The sequence below is a fragment of the Oxyura jamaicensis genome, chromosome 4, assembly GCF_011077185.1.
Source record: "Oxyura jamaicensis isolate SHBP4307 breed ruddy duck chromosome 4, BPBGC_Ojam_1.0, whole genome shotgun sequence".
In the NCBI taxonomy this organism is placed as follows: domain Eukaryota; kingdom Metazoa; phylum Chordata; class Aves; order Anseriformes; family Anatidae; genus Oxyura; species Oxyura jamaicensis.
This window is the reverse complement of record NC_048896.1, coordinates 53,198,329-53,214,445: the sequence shown is the minus strand read 5'-3', so window position 1 is coordinate 53,214,445 and position 16,117 is coordinate 53,198,329. Positions and strand designations below refer to the sequence as shown.

The 16,117-nt window shown below is 41.1% G+C and overlaps 1 long non-coding RNA gene across 1 annotated transcript in view; it reads right to left on the bottom strand.

The window, feature by feature from the left end:
• Positions 1–14,956, bottom strand: part of LOC118167167 — a 35,671-nt gene extending 20,715 nt beyond the window's left edge. Inside the window, exons 1-3 of the long non-coding RNA XR_004750987.1 lie at positions 14,719–14,956; positions 13,115–13,179; positions 12,343–12,415 (exon numbers count right to left, since the gene is read on the bottom strand). This is a non-coding gene — a long non-coding RNA (uncharacterized LOC118167167). The remainder of the gene's footprint in view (positions 1–12,342; positions 12,416–13,114; positions 13,180–14,718) is intronic.
• Positions 14,957–16,117: the final 1,161 nt, after the last annotated feature.

Below are 16,117 nucleotides of genomic sequence, written 5' to 3'. Positions count from 1 at the left end.
TCATCACTCTGCAGCAAGGACCTTGCCAGTGACTGTTCGTTCTCTGCTTCCACTGTATCTTGATGTACCTAGGCAGGACCTAGCACACTTATCTGCATAGGACAGACCCCACTGCATTATTCTACAGATCATTCGGACGACAAGTGACCAGTGTTTTCATAACACAGGATCCCAGAAACTTCCAGACTTACTACAGACTAACCTTAATAACAACGTCCAGCTAGTCCTTGATGTTACTGATTCCTAAACTTGTATGTCTCCTCTGATATGTGAATACTAATGTCAAGAAGCAGTAAGTGCCAGGTCAGATCATATGTATTCCACTGGTGTGACAGCCTCACAGTACATCAGGATAATCTACACTGCGCTTCTGCAAAAGTGGTAGGGCACTACCAGCTCTGGCATGCTGCAGCAAGAGCAAAAGCATCCTCTCTGTGTTGTCCTAAAGATGTCCTTATTTATTTTGGCTCCTATCACTTCAGGATCATACCCCTGGATAAAAGAACTGGCATCCTTATAACTCAAGAAGTAGCATTCATATCCTTGTTACTATTTAACTGTGTCTCTACCTCAAATACTCCTTTACTTGATGTGTAAATAACACTCTTTATCAGTTTATCTTTTGTTTTTGAGGCTTTTCTTTAAGCCCCTTTAATAGAGTTTCCGGGAACAGTGGTTTATGCGTCAGTGTGCAGCTTGGAAATAATAGCTGTCATATTTACTTTCAGGTCGACAGTCTTCATATTTTGGCAGAGTGTAATTTGTTGCTGCTATGTGGAGTTCATCTGAGCTAGAGGCATACTTGTCATCTTTTGCCTGTGCTGGCCACACTCTGGGGATGTTTGCAATCAATTAAAAAATGGTGCAGCCCATTGCCTTTTTGCATCTGTATTTCTTTTTCTGGACACTGTCCTTTTAATTGGTAACTATGCATGTTGCAGTGTTATTCTTGTTTGGTTCTGTGTTAGAGCTTTTCTTCTTTTTGTACCTTAAGGGTGCATGTGTGATATTTTTACATACCAAATCAGGCCTGCAGTCTCAAAGAACTATAGAGTTCACCCCGTAGCTGTATTGAGTTAGTTCCTTCTGCACTAACATCCGTTAACCATCACCTTCTAGCAGCTTTGCTCAGCTTCACTCTGGATTTTCCAGTAGCTTCTCTGAATTTTGTTCACAGCTTCCATTAGGACCCAGTCTCCTCTCAGTTAGCCTTCAAAATGCAAAACTCTGCTCACTCTGAGCCAATCTCACACATATGTTTCATTTTTACATGGAATTCAGGGTTCCTCACATTTCTATACTACCACTTCACAGTTAGCCTCTGTTCTACTTTACAGAAAATTATTAACTGCAACAAGCTTTCTGGAGCCAGCCACCATTAAAAACAAGGCTACCTTCTGAATGTCTTCCTTTCTACAGTCACTGCTTGCTTACAAACACAGAGAAAAGTGCCTGCTGAAATTATTCCAGTTGTCTTCCACATTTTCAAATAGTTTTGGCTCAGATAGAGATTTGAAGTTCTCCATTTCTTCACTCATGTTATTTTTATTCTTGGTACCATGTGGTGGTCTGTAACCACCTGGGGACAAGGTGTTTAGCGGGGATCTACTCCATTCAGTGTCTCTATTCTAGCTGTTTCTTTATTACAGCAAATGAGATATAACTAAAGATATATATATATATAATTTAAATATATGTATATAATATATATATATTATATATATAATTTATATATATTTATATATATAATATATATATTTATATACATATTTTTATATACATAAATTTATATATATTTATATTTATTTTATATATTATATTATGTTATATTTATATATATTTATATTTATATATATATATAATTTAAAGATATAACTACTCCCATTTAATTGATTGCAAACTCTATTTGTGTAGATATGTTCATTTTCTGATGAACAGCTTTTTGAGTAATCTTTCTACAGGCTATATCTGTGTGGGACTGTTCACCATGACAATTTGTTATTCTTGCTGTGTGATTTAACATACTACTGCTTCTGCCCCATAGCTATTGCTTCAAAACTTGTAAGTCTGGGGTGGTTTATTTTTGGTAGGAATACGAAAGCAAATTCAGATTTTACAAGACAGTTTGCAATACCAGCATACTTATTTGCAAACGAGCTCCTAAGAATGTTACTATAAAACACAATTAAAGATGTTGGAACTAGTGGAAATAAATAAAAGTTCTTCAAATGAGTGGTTACAATCTACTTTTTTAAAAAAACATGTTTTTGCAGCACACAGCTTTTATGCTGCTTTGGGCAAACTGGAAGAAAAAAATATGGATGTTTTTACTGCAAAGATGAAAGAGCAATTCCAGTGGAATTTGAATCACATATACTTCAGGAACTGTAAGAGCAAATAGAAGGTGGTGTCCTTAGCTGCTATGATTGGTACCACTCCATTGAATTTCAATAGTTTATCTCAGAGAGTAATGAGCAAAGCAAGAGAAAACTATCAGCTATTTAAAAAGTCAAGACAGTAACTAAGGTGGTGTGGGCACAGTGACTCCATGAATCTGCCTATGGTGATAAAGACATTTGATGCAGATTTACATCCAGTGCCAGTAGCTGACCTGCGAGTGACTTTGCATCACCCTACATGACCTGTTCAATGAGAACTAGAACTTCAGGTTAGGAAATGCTGAGCAAGTTGATGGGACATGGTCTTTTAAAGTGGTTGATTTGTAAAATTGTACATATGTGTTCAGCCAATACACAGGTGAACATTTCAGTGCATGACCTGCAGAGGCTCTGAAACTGAAGATATGTGTGAGAATCAAAAGAGATGTCCTCTAGAGGTCTCCTTAGCCAGTAAAGTCTCCCTAGCCAATAAAGTCTATAGTTGTTCTAACACTAGCAGATGATTTCCCACACAGGCATATTCCTAGGCAGGTCTCTTACCTTTGATAAGACATGTAGATTACACTTGAGAAGGTTTGGTGGGAGTAGGTAGAAAGAGAACACTTCATGCATATTTATTTATCAACAAGAAAAATTCCCTTTGTGAGTTGGCAGTTATGAATGTAGTCTATGTTTCATAATTACTTTAAAGGGCTTTTTTTTTTTATTATTCTCCTCTTGCAATATTTCTTAATTCCCATTTTTCATAAACTGATTTATTAGGGCTACTTTATGTTTTTGTTTTATACATTGAGTCCAGTGCTTGTTTCCCTGAACAGCAAAAGTCTGGTGTCAAAAAGGACCTTCACAATACATGTTACCCATGCTGAAGGCAGAAAAAAAAATGGGTATGGCCTCCATGTATTACAAGAGGTACTGAAGCACCTCTTTAATTTATGCCTATGTTTTGCTGTGGTGGGCAAGACCATGTCATCTCAAGGGGGTTTTACACCTTTGCAAACCCGAGAATGTTTGCTACAAAACAGCTTGTTCAGATGGTCAAAAGCTTATTTCGTTGAAGTGTTTTTACTTTATATAAAGAACTGCTAAAAGCACTCTCGTCCTATGAGTCAAGGTCTGACCCTCCTCTCAAGAGCATCAATAACAAAAATTCCCATGCATTTTAGGAAGAACAGATGGGAAACTCCCCTTGGCAAGTGGGAATTGAGTCATTTTTGCTTCTGATTTACATTCTGTCCACTTCTAAAGATCCTGGACTCAGAACAAAAAGCATTTTTTGATGACTTGGGATACCAAAATATTCATACTTTCACAGCTCTATTGACTATCTAGTATTAATAAACACAAAAACTTCAGTAAAATATGCAGCAAAAATTCAGAGCACTCCTACCTAGTACATAATTGAGTTGCATGGTGCCATTTTACTGCACAAAGTTGCTACTTTTAAGGTATAATAATGATTCCAACTAATGAGAGACATCACCAAGATTGGATAGAGTGACGGAAATTATGGTAGGATATTTCTTCAAGGTCTCCTTTCCTGCAGGTTTTAAAAGTAATTGATTTTGGATGAAACTTAGTGAATATAGTATTCAGTTTATGAGAAATTTAAAAATGACGAGGAAAATCAACATCCTCTCTCACTATTAAATCACGTGGAGACCTTTGGTAATGATTAAAGCTAATGTTCATGTTTTGATATCAGCTAGGCTGAAACATGTTGAGAGAAATTGTGAATATAAATCAAATTGAAATTCTAGGCCAAAGACCTTCATTTTTCATGAAATGGAGATTAAAAAATGCTGGGCAAATAGTGTCTGTCTATCAGCCTAAAAATGTCACCCAGAGTAAAAAATACATCCATTTGTCCCCCTGCAAGAGGTTTATAAAGAACAATGATTTTGTAACCGAAGACACATTGCCCTAAACAGAAATGGGTCAGCTGCTCAGCTGTAAATTGGAGAGCTCCAACAGAGATCTCAAAATTTTCCGTGATAAATGCTAGAGACAGCTCAAAGGAGCCTTTACCAAAGAGTTAGGAGATGAACAGGTTGAAGGTTGGAAAATATAGAATAATTAGAAGTAATTTCCATGTATTGAGACCCGGGGTCATTTGTGTGTTAGTCTTCAATACCACAGCAGATGGGTTTTGGCTATCTCAGTGCTGATATATTTAGTGCACTTGGCTTTCTGAACATACTGCTATGGTGCCTGGGTGGAATACTAGACTTTTGTAAAAAATATCTTAAATGGATTCACCTCAAGTATCTAATTTTTCAAGGGTTACTGTAAATCCATTAGGTATAGATAATCATTCTCAGGTGATGCAAATGGAAAATAAAGGCAGGCAGTTATAGAGAAGACTTGCATTAAAAGGACCAAGAATAAACATTGCGTCAGGCATCTTAAATGTGTTCTGGAAAAATCATGCAGAACAATAGATTAATGACTTAAAATGAGCTTAATTAATTATTAGGCAGTAGGCTTCATGAAGGCTCCTATCTTTGAACAGAATATAAATCATAAGCAAACTAGATATAGGGCCTGCATTATACTGAGAAATAAAACTAGAATTCATTTAGATGCAGACAAAATTGAAAAGATATTGCTCAGTATCATCATTTACTTCAGGGACAACAACGCAACAATGTAGAGTTGAAGGTGCACAAAAAAAAAAAAAAAAAAAAAAAACGAAGCCCAGCAATAAAATGGCAGTAACTCAAGACTTAAATATTTGAAGAATCTCCCACATATACTATGGTCTCTGTTTCCACATCTCACATAAAAACAGAGGGATGGAAAGAAGCACAAATAGAAGAAACTAAAGATAAGGTAAGAAACATGAAACTAATTATTCTTGGCTAATGCTGAGGCCAGACTATTGGGCCAGTCAGCGTGTACTGAAGCTGCCACTGTCATCAATCCTCAGCAGTGCTGGGTTTTGCTGTTAATTGCAGTTGTGAAGACATACTTTGCATGGTTGGTTAAACTACATACTGTCAAGAAGTATCTGCAGACACCATGGGCCAGCTCTCTCTCTCTGCCATACAGCTGGAGAGTCTAGCAAGGAAGTTCACGTAAATTTATTCAGGAAAAGTGTGAATGGGCTAAAAGCAACTCTATCCAAGACATGGGAATCCAACCCAAGACTGTCTTACCTTGAGAAATAGTCATGAACAATTGTGAGTAATACAGGGAAGTAGTGTTTCTTTCCGTGTTTAAACAAACCTTTTGACCAACACAGAAGAAATCTGCTCTGAAAGCACTATGTTTATATCCATCTTTCATCATCATCCTCCCATTCCTGACCAAGATAAGAGAACTAAACCCTTGATTTCATAGCTAGGTATAGCTAGGATGGCGTGTTCCCTTGTATTTCCCTTAGGCTTTGTCTATGCTTAAAGGATTGGGTTGTCTATGCTTCAGAGCAGGCTCACATCATGCCATTTGCAGGATAGACAGAAAGAAAACATGATTTCCTGTGAAAAAGCTGTGTTGGCTGGCTGCATGAAAAAAACCACAAATGTCTTTATGTGGATGGAAATCTTACTATGGAGAGTCAATAGTGAAAGTCCTCTTGCCAATGTAGGTCATTCTGTTGTGTGTTTAAATTTGCCTCCAGGCGGCATTACAGCTAGGGAGCCTGACTTCAGTGGCATACCCTCAGGGATAGCTGTAGGCAAGCAAGATCAACACAGCTGCAATGGGCCCTCTGCTTAGCAGGACCCTAGGCTACAACACCCTTTCATGTGAGCCCAAGCTTTGGAGAGGTCTGAATTTAGCAAAGTCCTGCCCTAACACATCCCCTTGTTAATTATGGCAAGCACTCCACACATGAGCTAAATGCATTGACAGACACCCATTTTGTCTGTTCAAACGTACTCTAAAAGGCAAATCAAATTTATGTTGGTCCACATGTCCCAGCTTAAGCAGAACAAAGTGAATAAATAATAAATGGCAACTGGGGTTAGAGCACAGCTGCTCTGACTTCTCAGGTCTTGTAAGCTGCCTATTCCTACAGTGCCAGCCAACCCAGTTGATTGTAGTGCATGTACTGCGGACATGTTTTATGGATGATGTTTTGTTTGTTTCTCCATCATCAAACCTTGGCAGACTACAGTTACCTGTCAGACACAAAGCTCTTTGACTCCTTTGTGAAAGGCTCAAGGAAATAATGTTCAGTGTCATTCAAACAAAGGCTTTCCACATTGGCCTCTTCTACCCCTTCCTTTAAGTAGCTGCCTACCTACCTACCTACCAATGTCCCTCCTTCCAGTGCACTCTTTCCAGTGAGGCATATTCACAAGAAATCTCTTTCTGACAGTGGAAATATTGAAAAAGCACTCTCTGGGCTCCAGAAACATATTCATGTCATATGTTCACACATATTAATGTACTGATTTCAGTTTTGATGCTTGGCTTTTGGGCTTCCTCTGTCTAAGAAAGAAAATGCCAAAAGGGTAGCAGCTGAAGAGGCAGGGACCTAGATTCATACAGCAGGTCAGACTAATCGTTCTTGTCACAGAGGATGGCTGAGACTAAGCCTGCTTAAAAATGCAAATTTAAACATAGCATACAATCTTTATTGCATGCACCAAGAAACTACAAGGCACAGAGGAAACAAAGAGAGGTGCAGCTTCATAGCAGCACAAAGTGTCCCAAGGACCAGTGGGGCACCAAGGGTATGAGGCAAACAAGCTTCCTGCAAGCTGTGCTCATGCTCAGCACCAAGAATGATTTCCTATTCAAAATACTTTACAAACAATAACAAAGAGAAATGTGTGTATGCTTGCATGCACAATAGAGCTATTGTGGGGGAAATGTGTTTGCTTGCATGCAAAATGCAGTTACTACAGGGTGGGGGTCGTGTTTTCCTTTCATGAAGGAAAAGAAAATGCTTCTTCATCATAATCAAAAAAGCTGCACAGGAGTATTTTCCACTGAACTTTAACCTGTGTACTCTCTCATGTCCAGGGTGGAATTTCTGCCAAAATGAGAATGAAAGCTCCCCCCCCCACTCCCACTGGCCCCTCCCCGCGCAGAAGCCTCCCACCGGATGAGCAGAAAATGACAGCACAGCTATTCCAACCCAGACTTCCTAAAATTGGGAAGATTCTCTATGCACCTGCCTACCAGGAATGACCTTCCTTCTTCCTGAAAATAAATGTTGGATTCCATCCTGGGGAAGGGGCTTAGGAGAAGACATATCTTAAGTTTTGTAGGATGGGTATTCTGTTTCCTAGATAGCTCAAATCCAGGCTCCAAGTACAATTCCAGCTCTCAGGAATGAGGTCATCCATTCATAGGGGCTGCTTGATGTTAGTTGCAACTCTGTATATATACTTGAAAATAACAACACTGCAACCACTTTTTCTGTATTGGCTCTCTCCCTCCAAATGTTTTAAGTTGGGTGCATCAAGAACGGCATCGCTAGTAGGTCAAGGGAGGTGATTGTCCCGCTCTACTCTGCGCTGGTGCGGCCTCACCTCGAGTACTGTGTGCAGTTCTGGGCACCACAGTATAAAAAGGACATGAAACTGTTGGAGAGTGTCCAGAGGAGGGCTACGAAGATGGTGAAAGGCCTGGAGGGGAAGACATACGAGGAACGGCTGAGGTCACTGGGCCTGCTCAGCCTGGAGAAGAGGAGGCTGAGGGGAGACCTCATCGCAGTCTACAACTTCCTCGTAAGGGGTTGTCAAGAGGCAGGAGACCTTTTCTCCATTAACACTAGTGACAGGACCCGCGGGAACGGGGTTAAGCTGAGGCAGGGGAAATTTAGGCTGGACGTCAGGAGGGGGTTCTTCACAGAGAGGGTGGTTGCACACTGGAACAGGCTCCCCAGGGAAGTGGTCACTGCACCGAGCCTGTCTGAATTTAAGAAGAGATTGGACTGTGCACTTAGTCACATGGTCTGAACTTTTGGGTAGACCTGTGCGGTGTCAAGAGTTGGACTTGATGATCCTTAAGGGTCCCTTCCAACTCAGGATATTCTATGATTCTATGATAAGTTTTTCCAGTGAATTCTACTAGGTGCAATATAGAGGGGTTAAGAGAGAGATGAGATCTATCATGACCAACCTAATCCTACCTTTTGGGTTTTCATGGGTATGTTGCTTCAAGATGGTTATTCTGCCTCCCTAATTGACTTGATAGGAGTATGCATGTTTCTAGCGGTGGTGAAATTCTTGTCTCTGGCTAAAAATCCTGGTCATAAAAACCACAGGGGAGTTGTCCTGCACATAAAAATGAATAGTCCAAACTTCAGTTACAATTACCTCCAAACATCAGTTATTATTAATTCCAGCTGTTGGTTAAAGAGGACAAATATATGTATTTTTATATTAATTTAATTTTGCTTTCTGATATATAAGATCAACATAATTGCTATAAATAAATATCTTTGCATTGTTTTAGTTCTATAGTATGGTAAATAACAGGATTGTCAAGAGGATAGTTTATACCTTAAATTTAAGGAGGTAGATATTATGTTAAGCTTGCCATCTGCAAAGTTACAGTAAAATATTTTTAGTGTAATAATGAGGGCAGGCTGGAGATCTTGCTCTAATGCATTTAGTCTCCAGTCCAATTCAGAGAATCAAAAAATGGTCATACGCATCTTTGTGATTCCCTGATCTTTGCTCATTACACAGCAGGCTGGACCCAAATTTCAACTTAAAAGGCATTCAAGACGGTTACTGTATGACTCTGACTGCAAGGAGACCATTCTGGCACTGCAGGAGAGGGCATAGTACAACAGCAAGTCAGCTACTCCCTCTTTTCTGTAGGTACATGCAAGAAATCCTAAAAGAAAGGGTTTAAAGCAGCTTCAAGGTTATTTTGAGTCTTAAAGACCCACAGATTTGGTTGTCTCTCATGTAATTCCTGCTCTGAATATGCATGCTGCCTGTTGTCCTTTCGCTGTGTGTGGCGTTTTCCAAGGCACTAACACTGAGCAGCGTTTCTAGACAGCCTTTGGTTTTGTATGCTCAGTAGCCTGGAAACATCTTGACAAAGAATGGTCTTATCTCCACCTGCCAGGCAGCTGCTGACCCTGCATCAGCACAGGGCCGATAGCAGCGGCCACCATACGTCCTGCAAATGCCACCAGCTGCCACAGCCCATCTTTATTCTCCATGCAGCAAGCGCAGTATAACCGGAATGTATAACCCAGGCCATAGATGATATCCAAAAAGGGTTACTATGCTCTAAGCTCATGAATTGCCATCCATGCTGGACTCAGGGCCTGAGGATGCAAGCATGCTTTGAAAAAAAATGAAGGGACTGTTTGTACCAAGTTTGATGAAGCACAGCTTGGTGATGTCCAGTAGGCAGCCAACTCCTGAGTATGGGATAAGTGACTGAACCTAATCAAAAAAAGATCCAACTAAAGTGTTTTCTGTTTTTTCTCTCTACCAAAATAAGGCACAGTAGCTACTTTCTGAGATATGATGACCTTTGAGACAAGGCACAGTGGAGTGATCACACCGTATTTATAACTGCATGTAAGAACTACTGTCCACACCAAATGTGACCACTGGATGCAATGCCATCCTTCTTCCTCAGCTTGAAATCCCCTCTTCAAATGCATGTGGTTATTTGCAGCAGGGGAGTGGCAGGGGGACACTTTATTGGCTTGCCAGGTGAGGGTGGGCATTTCTTTAAAAAAAAAAAAAAAAAGGAAAAAAAAAGAAAAGAGAGAGAAAAAAAAAAAAAAGAGAAAAGCCTGCAGCTAACAGCTTTCAGTAAACCAATTTTAAAGCATGGAACCGAGGCTCATGTTGAGTTTTGACAGCAGCCCTGATAGGTGGGCAGGAAGGGGAGGCTGGGAGGCCCCAAGATCAGGGGCAGGGGCAGGAGGAGACCAGGGCCAGGCCAGGCAGATGCACAGCTAGGGCTGCTCTTTCCCTTTGCATCGTTTGGGCTTTAACTTAGACATCTCTAATCCACTAACCATTCATGCACAAAAACCTTTTATCAAAGGTTAATTTAGTCCTTTCAGACTAAGTTAGTTGGCTTGTACACAGCTACAGGCAAGATTTCCCCTCAGACTGTGAACATTCACTCTGCTGAGAGGATTTAGGCTAAATCATGCAAGTGCTGACAGCCCTCCAACATTTCTCCAGTCTCCTTAAGTGCCCCAAAAGTCATTTAACTTTCCTACAGTTCACTCAGGAGGAATCACAGCTTGGCCCCATGCAGGGGATGGGTGCCCACAGCACTGGGATAACCATGCTATTGCTGTAGGGCCACACTGCTGCTGTGGCTGTGGGGCTCACTGAGAGCCCCAGCCTGTTTAGCACATTTGTGTGGACCTCCATACCACTCATCTCCAGCCCCTGAATGTGTATTTGAAAGCTTTTCTCCCCTGGATCAGCAGTTGATGCCAAGCCTGCTTTGGAGAAAATCACAGCTCCAAAGCAAGTTGCCCAAAAGGAAGGAGTGCAACTGTACAGGCAAGACATAGCACACACAGTCCCAAAACCAAGGATCCCAAAGTGTGATGTATCCCAGTGAGCAGAGGGTGCAGTGTTTGGCGGTTCACACCAAGAAGCCCAGTGACCCTGATCCGCACAGTCTTCAAAATATTTCTAGTCATTCTTGGCATCTGTGTTCAAGTCTGGATTACTTCTAAGTGTGTTAACTTCCTTTCATAACTTAAAGCAAACACTATGTATCCCCTTTGGAAATGCTAGGGTAATGTGTGGAATGCTACCAAAAATTGGAATAATGTTACATTTATTTATGGAGAAAAGGCAGCCATGTAAGCATAACTATCACAAGTGAAAATGAAGACAACCTTAATTTTCAAAATAAGTATTATAACACCACTAAGCTTCCCATCCTCTTCCTTTGAACCTGGGTTACTTTCCAGGCTCCTTGGGGGTTAGAGGCTCTACCACAGCCAGGAAATTCTTCAGGACAGAGCCAAAAATATCCCTACATATCACCTAATATAGTATAATACAAATAACATATTGAGAAAAGGAAAAGTAAAATCCTGTCCATAAAACGTTAGTATAGTTGTGGACTGCAGACCACAATGGATCAGGCTTGAGAGGTACCTGGAGGGGGTGAACTGTCTCTGTAAGAAGAGAAATCCCATTCCCCCAGGCAGCAAATGCTGCTGCCCATTGGTCTTTATCAGGGCATCACAGAAGATGCATTAAGCCCAAATCTTCAGAGCTTTCATCCCAGATCACTGACCCTGGGCCCCTTCTTGCACTTTTTCCCACCTATGGCAAAAGCGGCCCAAACCTTTGTGCAACAAAACTGAGTTTTCCTAGCACTGCTACAAGTTCTTGGGCTACCCCAGGGTAAGGGTGTAATGACTATCAATCCAGTTTCAGATCGGCTGAAATGCTGTAAAAGAAAACAAGCACAATGGCTGGTCACAAATGGTGCGCACCCAACTAACCAGTGACAGGTGCTTTGCCACCAAGAACACTTGCACAGGGTAGGTACAGAAGGCCACCCCTCAGATCAGGTTTATTTTCTACATGAAATTATCTTAGATGGCTACAGAAGAGAAATTGCAGGTCAAGCCACGCAGAGGCGTTTCATTTCTTTTTTTGAGGCCGTGATGACTATGCAGTCAGAATGTGCACATTTAAAATTGCCTTTTAAATAGTCTTTTGCTCATCCAGCCAGAAGTCTCTCAGTCTGACATCATAAGGCATTGCTGCAGGGAACATTTTCCTGTCACACTGGAAAGATTAGAGATGAAAGAGGGCTATACGGAGTAAAGTTTGATGCAATGAGGATGAATTTGCTCTATAAGTTGAGTGATTAGGAGAGATATCTAGAAGTAAGACATACAGGCTAGATGTCTTTTTGGACCATGAGCAAACAGGATTTAGAAAGTAAAGAGAGACAGTGACAAAGTGAGTCACATGAGAGCTCAATGCAAACAGGCGTCCTCCCAGCTTTCCAGCTTCTTACTCACCTGGCACAGTGGAGAGCCGGGAGTGCCACAGGTTTAAGATCTGTCTGTGCTGCCCACCTCTTCTGCACGAGTACTTGAAATACAGCAAAAGAAAAATGAGAGTGAGCACTAACCTTTCAGACATCGATCAAACTTCATATTCCACAGCCTTGCCTTTCTGCCCTTTTGACTGTGCATTAGGGAATGCCTCTGCCTGTTTACACTTCTGCTGTCATGTGAGTAGCCCTACTGGGCTTATAGCATATTTATTTAAGTAAATCTTCCTTGCTAGAAAACACATTGCATTTTATTGTTATTCTTAAGACACTCACATAAACCTTGTATCATTTCTATAATTACACACCTAAGTAGGTACGATGCCTGATTGAACAGATTGTTTACTGTTATTCTTTTATAAATCTTTTAATTTCAGTAGTTTTCTTTTAGTAAGATGATAATGTGTGCTCTCACTCTGATACAGTACAAGACGCATGCTAGGAGGAGCAGATTGTTGACTGTTGTTTTAATAAATATTTTTATTAAGCTGATTTATATTAAAGTGATCTCTTTTACCAGCAGGGAAAAAAATGGTTTCGACAACGACTAGCCAACTGCAACAGACATAATAATAGCCATCAAGTTTATAGTAGTACCTTCAAACAATTGCAAATGAAGACATATGTTGTTTCACAAAAAAGCATGCATTATGAAACATGAAATTGCATCATGTTTAAGGTATTCTGCATACAGTATGTGTTAGTGAAGTGAAAGGGCACATCTGTGCCGTACTTACTCAGATGACTGTTTTATTCACTGGATGATGGCAATTTATTCATTGATTTCTGTACCCCAGATTGCCTAGAAGATATCAGATATCTGGCTGATGTTAAAACAGTTGGACCTTGCATTTGAATCTCATTCTTTGTAGCTGTTTAAAAATCATAACTGAATAATAAGCAAACAAAAAAAGAACAACGAAACAGAAATAAAGCATCAAATAGCATTCCTTCCTCTCTGATCCCTCAGATGGAACAATATGCACTTTCTTATATACTTCATTAAAACTCACTTGGTCTGTGCATATACTGAAGTTGAGGTCTGGACCATAAAGTGAAGATGTTATAGGGAATGACCGTAGAGAATCATATTGTTGTCTGGCAGTGCCATAAGCAGGTTTCCAGAACTTAACAACAACAACAACAAAAATCTTTAATTCCAATATTTTTGCCTGAAGCTCAGTGTGTGGAGAGGTCTCATGCTTTCCTTCCCAAGCTAAGAGCAAAAGGGTCGATTGGTACACTCTGTTTACCAAGTAGAGGTGTAGTATACCACTATCTAACGTGGCAGTTGCCAGCGCACTGTCTCTTCCCTGTTCCACTTAATAAACGTGTGGGCCTGATAAGGGGAAAGAGTCAAGGTCAGCCACCATGTGCTAAGGCCCTCCTTGTGTTCTGTTTGACTTCCATGCATGGCTGTCTCCTCCCCATCCCAGGGACCATACACAACCACCCAACTTTAGAAGGAGTATTCCCAATACAATTTTCACTTCTCAGGATCCTTCATTCGGGGCAACCAACCCATAGGAAACAAAACTCTGCCCAGAAACGTGTGAATATCCTACTCGCCCTCCATCATCCACTGCTTAACAGATTATACAACCTTAACGACATTGAACTCAGAGGGACAATGCAGACAGATACATCAAAGCACCATTGACACTGTAAAAATAAGATTAAGACAGGATTCCCCTCGTGCTCATTGCAATGTGCAGTCTTTGTAAGAAATCTCTTTTAAGCTCACATAGCAGAACATGGCTGGAAGTTTTTGAAACAGAAAAGCGTACTCCCATCTTTCATTTCTGTACCTCAGAGTCTCCAAATATAATAAAAAGTGAGGTATATTGAACTGATACTCAGAGTGGAAAAATGAAAAGTTCATTTCTACTAGCATTCAGATATTTTTCTATGCAAAGTATTCATTTCATTGTGGTAGAAAGCAACAATGTTTTCTCAAGTTTACTCCCTCTCCCCTTGGGAAAAAAACCATGCAAAAATCACAGTCCTTCCACACCAAAATAGTTCTTGATGGAAATATTAAAGGTAGAGGAATAATGTTTCTTCTGAAACAACTCACAACATTGCATTTACCTTTGCCTGATCGGTTCCACAGAAAATACTATTTATATTTAAGCCAAAATGGAACATTTTCCTTTTTTTTTTTTCTGGCCTATGTGGTCAAGGCAATCTCAAAGCCATAGAGGATTGTTTCTATTAAGAGGAAAGAAGAATGGTATCAATCAGATAATTGTTCTGGAAAACACAGTGCTTTCACCACACTCTTCCTTCTGTAATGCCAAAACAACCCATCCACCACCAGTGTGTTTCCAAATATACTCACAGCTGAACAAACACAGAGGAAAACAAGGGGATGCAGGGCATCACAAGGCATCCCGCTTCGCTCCCCTGCGGGCCAGCCAGTGGTGCGGGTGGGCTGCGGAGAGGATCCCTGGGGACAACAGTGGGCACCAAAGGGCTGCGTGGTGGGCACTGTCTGTTTACCAGATGCTGTTAAGGTCTTTCACCATAAGAAGAGGAGAAAAGGAGAAACTCCTCTGCCTCACTGTGGATAGATCATCAAAAGTCATAGTTACAATCAGGCAACCATGGCTCTGCCACTAGCAGTGGCTACTGCCATATTTCCTCAACGATAGAGGAGTGACAAAACGTTTGCTTGAGGAGACCTTGGAGGTGACCAGCTCCCAAACCCTACTTGTAGCTGGACTATTGCCAGTGTGGCTCAGGTCAGCAATGGCAGTGCCAAGTCTTGAAAACCCCCAAGGATGGCATCTTCACAGTCTCCCTGGATACCATTTTCCAGTGCTGCACATCCTCCTAGCAAGGACAGTTAACTCTTATCCATTTCTTCCCTACAACGAGCAAAGGAAGGTGTGACTTCTATGCTTGGTGCAGTTGGGATCACCTCTTCCTGGCACTGAGCACTCCCAGTCATCCCTGCTCAGACCTACCAAAAAAGGGGGAATCCGGGGCAGCATCCCCCCGAGATGAGCTGGGACCCTTGCCTTGGTGCGACCACTGGAGTGGGCAGCCCACACAGGAACAGGACAGGATGCCTCGCAGCTGCACAGTTGTGATCTTATGAATGCATTTGCTTGAGAGAGAAAAAAAAATTGGCATTATAGAAGGAAGAGTGTGGTAAAAGCCATAATTTGGCTGGGATTAAAGAAACCACTGGAAGTTCCTTAGTTTTAAATTTTGCACAGATGTCAACTATACTTGTTCCTACTGTCTTTAATTTAATGTCTGGAATATTGTGGTAATGTAATTCAGATGACATATGACTGGGAAACAGCCAGACCAACAGATTTGTGAAATTTTCTTTTTATGTTTAGATTTAATAATAATAAAAAAGATCTCTCGTGTGGCTTTTCTACACAGCAGTGTAAGAAAATGCTCTAGAAAGCTATGAAAAATAGAAGTGTGGTGCACTTGAAAGTGCCTGCAGCCAGGCTGGAAGTCGGGGACACCTCGTAGCACTGGTGGCAGCTGCCATTTTCTCATTTTTCCCAGCTCAGCATGCTACAGCTCTCCCCCTTCCCACTGTGGAGAAGAGGCAAATGCCGGCATGATCATCATTTGCTTCAGCCCCTCGGCCCTTTTTGTCATGCACCAGGGTGCAGAAGCCAATTTGCCCACGCTAAACGAGCCCTGTGCTTCGTCCTGATGCAGGACAGCTCTCTTCCCTTACCACTGCTGGTGGGGATTGCTTTCCATACCCC